The following is a 7465-nucleotide window of genomic DNA, read 5'->3' on the forward strand; positions in this document are numbered from 1 at the left end:
TTTGCAGTCTTTGGCCACCTAGCCTATACTCTGTCTGTGGTCTTCTGTGCCCTTCCCCTATCTTCATGACTTTGCATTTGGCAGGATTAAATTCGAGAAGCCATTTGCTGGACCAGGTGTCCAGTCTGTCCAGGTCTCTTTGAAGTCCTGCCTGGTCCTCATCAGATTTAATTCTCCTCATTAACTTCACATCATCTGCAAACAGGGACACTTCTGAGTCTAACCCTTCCGTCATGTCGTTCACATATACCAAAAATAGCACTGGTCCTAGGACCGACCCCTGTGGGACCCCGCTCGTCACAGGTGCCCACTGTGATACATCATTACGTACCATGACTCGTTGTTGCCTCCCTGTCAGGTATTCTCTGATCCATTGCTGTGCCCTTCCTGTTATATGCGCCTGATGCTCTAGCTTCTGCACTAATCTCTTGTGAGGAACTGTGTCAAAAGCCTTCTTGCAGTCCAAGAAGATGCAATCAACCCACCCCTCTCTCTCTTGTCTTACTTCTGTTATTTTATCATAAAACTCCAGAAGGTTTGTGACACAGGATTTGCCTTCCGTGAATCCGTGCTGGTTGGCATTTATACTCCTGTTCCGTTCCAGGTGCTCCACCACTCTCCTCCTGATAATCTTCTCCATAATTTTGCATACTATACACGTCAGTGACACAGGTCTATAGTTTAGTGCCTCTTTTCTGTCTCCTTTTTTGAAAATGGGAACTACATTTGCCGTCTTCCATACCTCAGGTAGTTGCCCAGTTTCCAGGGATGTGTTGAAGATTGTGGTAAGTGGTACGCACAACATATCTGCTCCCTCTCTAAGGACCCATGGAGAGATGTTGTCCGGTCCCATTGCGTGTGTGTGTGTATGTGAGTTTGTATGTGTGTGTGTATGTGTGTGTGTGTGTATGTGTGTGTGTGTATGTGTGTTTGTATGTGTGTGTGTATGTGTGTGTGTGTGTGTTCAGTTACGCTCTTTTTTTTATCAAACTTACAGACTTGTGCTGAAACAATGAAGCTTGTACACCTACAGAGAGATGGTAGCATAATGAACACTGGTCAGTGATGAGATGGGATAGCTTTATGGCTGGGGGACTGATCACCTCAAACCACCTCTCCCCTTCTACTGCCTTCAATATTATATTCGCCTCTGAATTGGACCGACGAAACCTGCTGTGTAGGCAAGAAGTATCGTTAATAAAATTGCCTAAGCGTTGGCCATGTGACTTGAAGGCAAGGTCAGGTGTTGTCTTGACGGCAAGATCAAGTGTTGTCTTGACGGCAAAGTCAGGTGTTGTCTTGATGGCAAGGTCAGATATTGTCTTAATGACAAAGTCAGGTGTTGTCTTGAAGGCAAAATCAGGTGTTGTCTTGACGGCAAGGTCAGGTGTTGTCTTGATGGCAAGGTCAGGTGTTGTCTTGACTGAAAGGTCAGGTGTTGTCTTGACGGCAAGGTCAGGTATTGTCTTGACAGCAAGGTCAAGTGTTGTCTTGACGGCAAGGTCAAGTGTTGTCTTGACTGAAAGGTCAGGTGTTGTCTTGACGTCAAGGTCAGGTATTGTCTTGACAGCAAGATCAAGTGTTGTCTTGACGGCAAGGTCAAGTGTTGTCTTGATGGTAAGGTCAGGTGTTGTCCTGACTGCAAGGTCAGGTGTTGTCTTGACAGCAAGATCAAGTGTTGTCTTGATTGCAAGGTCAGATGTTGTCTTGACTAAGTTTAGTGTGGTCTTCAGGACCAAAACACTACATCTCAAGGATAAATAACATGGTTACTTGTTCTGGTTTTTCTTCCTTTCAGAGGGCGACCCATAACTTATTTTCTTCCTGGTAGAGTGCGACCCATAACTTATTTTCTTCCTGGTAGAGTGCGACCCATAACTTATTTTCTTCCTGGTAGAGTGCGACCCATAACTTATTTTCTTCCTGGTAGAGTGCGACCCATAACTTATTTTCTTCCTGGTAGAGTGCGACCCATAACTTATTTTCTTCCTGGTAGAGTGCGACCCATAACTTATTTTCTTCCTGGTAGAGTGCGACCCATAACTTATTTTCTTCCTGGTAGAGTGCGACCCACCACTTATTTTCTTCCTGGTAGAGTGCGACCCATAACTTATTTTCTTCCTGGTAGAGTGCGACCCATAACTTATTTTCTTCCTGGTAGAGTGCGACCCATAACTTATTTTCTTCCTGGTAGAGTGCGACCCACCACTTATTTTCTTCCTGGTAGAGTGCGACCCATAACTTATTTTCTTCCTGGTAGAGTGCGACCCATAACTTATTTTCTTCCTGGTAGAGTGCGACCCATAACTTATTTTCTTCCTGGTAGAGTGCGACCCACCACTTATTTTCTTCCTGGTAGAGTGCGACCCATAACTTATTTTCTTCCTGGTAGAGTGCGACCCACCACTTATTTTCTTCCTGGTAGAGTGCGACCCACCACTTATTTTCTTCCTGGTAGAGTGCGACCCACCACTTATTTTCTTCCTGGTAGAGTGCGACCCACCACTTATTTTCTTCCTGGTAGAGTGCGACCCATCACTTATTTTCTTCCTGGTAGAGTGCGACCCACCACTTATTTTCTTCCTGGTAGAGTGCGACCCACCACTTATTTTCTTCCTGGTAGAGTGCGACCCACCACTTATTTTCTTCCTGGTAGAGTGCGACCCACCACTTATTTTCTTCCTGGTAGAGTGCGACCCACCACTTATTTTCTTCCTGGTAGAGTGCGACCCACCACTTATTTTCTTCCTGGTAGAGTGCGACCCACCACTTATTTTCTTCCTGGTAGAGTGCGACCCACCACTTATTTTCTTCCTGGTAGAGTGCGACCCATCACTTATTTTCTTCCTGGTAGAGTGCGACCCACCACTTACACAAATCAGGTTGCACCTTCCCTAGCCAAATAAAATCCAGCAGATAATGATCTTGCTGGATTATCCCGGATTAATTCGTTTGTTATACATTCTCTCCGTATGAGATGTATTTTTGCAAATTACTTGTGTCCACATAACTTTTTTTTATGTTTCTAGCGTAATTATTGTGTCTCGCGATGCTCGTGTAATGATTCCAAGGACCTACCTACCTACTTCCCTACCTACCCACTTACCTACCCACCCACCTACCAACCTACCTATCTAACTACCTACCTACCTCCCTACCTACCTACCTGCCTACCTACTTAGCTACCTACTTACCTACCTACCTACGTACCCACCTACCTCCCTACCTACTCACCTACTTACCTAACCACCCACCCACCCACCTTCCTACCCACCCACCCACCCACCTACCTACCTACCTACCTACCAACCTACCTCCTTACATACTTACTGTAGTTCCTTATACACCAGCCTTGAAACACACCTCACACTTTCACTTATCTGTAATTATCCGAAGCAGGTGAATACCTTGCACTATTTAAAAACGCAGTATATATCAAATCTACACCTGGATATAGAGAATCGCATTGGTTTTAAACGTATATATAAATATATTATAATGCGTGGGGTACATAGTAAGTTGCAAGGCTGCACGTGTAAAGAGAGGTAGGAACTGGCGGAAGTCTAGGTTGAGGGTCGACCACGGGGATATCCACGGCCGGAAATTGTTGAGTAGGAGGCCAGGGTAAAAAAAAAGTGTGGGGAAGACCAGAAGACCAGTGAGCGAGCAGAGGCGAGTCAAAGGGAGAGAGGAAGGAATAGACACAGTGGGGGGATGGAAATGATTTAAAAAAGAAAACAAGTTGAACATTGAGACATTGTGTAACATTTTGGAATATTTAGCGTGAAATTTAAGATTCCCAAATGTTGCACTAGCGTCTCGTTCTTCGATACGCAAAGTATCAGTATATATTGAACGCAAACCTTGGTGGCTAGAGAAATGTGCGAGTCGCTAGTGATGACTGTCTCGTGTAAAATGAGAAATATAGCCAGAAAACAATTAAGAAATCGATATATTCAGTTAAAGAGAGAAATAAAAAAGGGAATTAGAAAAGCAAAAAGAGATTATGAGGTTAAAGTTGCAAAAGAATCGAAGACTAACCCAAAAGGATTCTTTCAGGTATACAGAAGTAAGATCAGGGACAAGATAGGCCCACTCAAAAGTTCCTCGGGTCAGCTCACTGACAGTGATAAGGAAATGTGTAGAATTTTTAACACATACTTCCTCTCAGTTTTTACACAGGAGGATACCAGCGATATTCCAGTAATGATAAATTATGTAGAACAGGACGATAATAAACTGTGCACTATTAGGGTCACAAGTGACATGGTCCTTAGGCAAATAGATAAATTAAAACCTAACAAATCCCCAGGCCCTGATGAACTGTATGCAAGGGTTCTAAAGGAATGTAAAGAGGAGCTTAGCACACCTTTGGCTAATCTTTTCAACATATCACTACAAACTGGCATGGTGCCAGATAAGTGGAAAATGGCAAATGTGATACCTATTTTCAAAACAGGTGACAGGTCCTTAGCTTCGAACTATAGACCAATAAGCCTAACCTCCATAGTGGGAAAATTTATGGAATCAATAATTGCCGAGGCAGTTCGTAGCCATCTTGAAAAGCATAAATTAATCAACGAATCTCAGCATGGTTTTACAAAGGGGCGTTCCTGCCTTACGAATTTATTAACTTTTTTCACTAAGGTATTTGAGGAGGTAGATCATGGTAATGAATATGATATTGTGTATATGGACTTCAGTAAGGCTTTTGACAGGGTCCCACATTAGAGACTATTGAGGAAAATTAAAGCACATGGAATAGGAGAAATTTTTTCCTGGATAGAGGCATGGTTGACAAATAGGCAGCAGAGAGTTTGCATAAATGGGGAGAAATCAGAGTGGGGAAGCGTCACGAGCGGTGTTCCACAGGGGTCAGTGTTGGGCCCCCTGCTGTTCACAATCTACATAAACGACATAGATGAGGGCATAAAGAGCGACATCGGCAAGTTTGCCGATGACACCAAAATAGGCCGTCGAATTCATTCTGACGAGGACATTCGAGCACTCCAGGAAGATTTGAATAGACTGATGCAGTGGTCGGAGAAGTGGCAGATGCAGTTTAATATAGACAAATGCAAAGTTCTAAATGTTGGACAGGACAATAACCATGCCACATATAAACTAAATAATGTAGATCTTAATATTACGGATTGCGAAAAAGATTTAGGAGTTCTGGTTAGCAGTAATCTGAAACCAAGACAACAGTGCATAAGTGTTCGCAATAAAGCTAATAGAATCCTTGGCTTCATATCAAGAAGCATAAATAATAGGAGTCCTCAGGTTGTTCTTCAACTCTATACATCCTTGGTTAGGCCTCATTTAGATTATGCTGCACAGTTTTGGTCACCGTATTACAGAATGGATATAAATTCTCTGGAAAATGTACAAAGGAGGATGACAAAGATGATCCCATGTATCAGAAACCTTCCCTATGAGGATAGACTAAGGGCCCTGAAACTGCACTCTCTAGAAAGACGTAGAATTAGGGGGGATATGATTGAGGTGTATAAATGGAAGACAGGAATAAATAAAGGGGATGTAAATAGTGTGCTGAAAATATCTAGCCTAGACAGGACTCGCAGCAATGGTTTTAAGTTGGAAAAATTCAGATTCAGGAAGGATATAGGAAAGTACTGGTTTGGTAATAGAGTTGTGGATGAGTGGAACAAACTCCCAAGTACCGTTATAGAGGCCAGAACGTTGTGTAGCTTTAAAAATAGGTTGGATAAATACATGAGTAGATGTGGGTGGGTGTGAGTTAGACCTGATAGCTTGTGCTAACAGGTCGATTGCCGTGTTCCTCCCTTAAGTCAATGTGACCTGACCTGACTAGGTTGGGTGCATTGGCTTAAGCCGGTAGGAGACTTGGACCTGCCTCGCATGGGCCAGTAGGCCTTCTGCAGTGTTCCTTCGTTCTTATGTTCTTATGTTCTTAAATATCAAAGGTCGTAATTAATTGTAAGGTCATGGAGGTATTTGTTAACCATTCTCTTCACCCTTCATCAAAAGTAACTTACTGCCAAGAGTAATGAGGAAAATGGCAGGTGCAGAACTTACTGTCATTGTGACAACGTTTCGCCCTATGAGGAACTTGACCAAGTCAGTGAATGAGTTGATGAAACTCTAGCTGAAGCTCTACACACAGGAAAACATCGTCACAGAGAGAGCTTGCTTCACGTGCCTTTCCTTCGGTTTAAGAATCACTTCATTCAGCTCATAGATAAAAAAAAGTGTTGTCATCAGGTGGCAGTATACTCCCCAGGAAGTATATCAGCGGTATACAATACCGACAAGATGTTGAATTTGACGCATGTGCAACATCTGGGTATCTTGTAGACGTTTCGCCATCCAGTGTTTCATCAGTGCAATATACGAACACAGTAGAAATATATACAGCAAATAGGGAAAGATGATTCAATCAAACCTTCAGCCTAGCAGCAGGTGACTGCGCGTCAGATTCTTCAGGACTACGATGCTCGTCGCCTACTCCTAGGCTGAGGGACTGATTACCTAGTCTTCCACTATTTATTGTATATATATTTCTATTATGTCCATGTATTGTACTGTTGATAAATGAAGCACTTGCTGAACCATATATTGATTTGTTTCTTTAGGTCCGCCTATCGTTATTTCAATGGTTATTATAGTTTTATATTTCCTGGATACCATTTGTGAGGAATATTAGAGTATACCTTCATTTTATATAAACTGTGAGATGCACGTTTTCTGTGTATATACCTTGAGATATACAGTTAAGCAGGCAGTACATATACATACACATATGTGTGTGCATATATGCATGCTACATACTTGGCTCGTGTCCAGCATCGGAGCTGGAGGAGATTCATAATCTTTGATATAATATACCAATGTATTCATGTTTGCATTTTTTTGTCAGTGTATTCTGTCTATAAATAAAGTTCACATAGAATATAGAATATAGGGGGTGGTTGGAGAATATTCAAACAGGTCCTGGGAGATCTTGAGTTTTTTCCTGAAGTACTTTTATTCTCTTCTCTGAGGATGAGGGTCCCCAGTACAGTTCTAGAGGTGGTACTTCTCTCTCTCTCTCTCTCTCTCTCTATATATATATATATATATATATATATATATATATATATATATATATATATATATATATATATATATATATATATATATATATATATATATATATATATATATATATATATATATATAGATAGATATATACACACACACACATATATATATATATATATATATATATATATACACTGATCTCTGGTTGAAGGAGACTCGAACCTACGAACCTTGGAACAAGGTACGCAGTGCTATACCAATATCACCACACTGGACAATACCTTGGCGTGCAACTTGCGCTACACGTTGATCCTAGGCAGCCAGCTTTCAGGAAGAAGACTTACAGCTTTTCATCTCATCCCCTGCATGCATCAGCCTTACTAGAGATTTTAACAATGCA

The sequence above is a fragment of the Cherax quadricarinatus genome, chromosome 29 (genome assembly GCF_038502225.1).
Source record: "Cherax quadricarinatus isolate ZL_2023a chromosome 29, ASM3850222v1, whole genome shotgun sequence".
NCBI lineage: Eukaryota > Metazoa > Arthropoda > Malacostraca > Decapoda > Parastacidae > Cherax > Cherax quadricarinatus.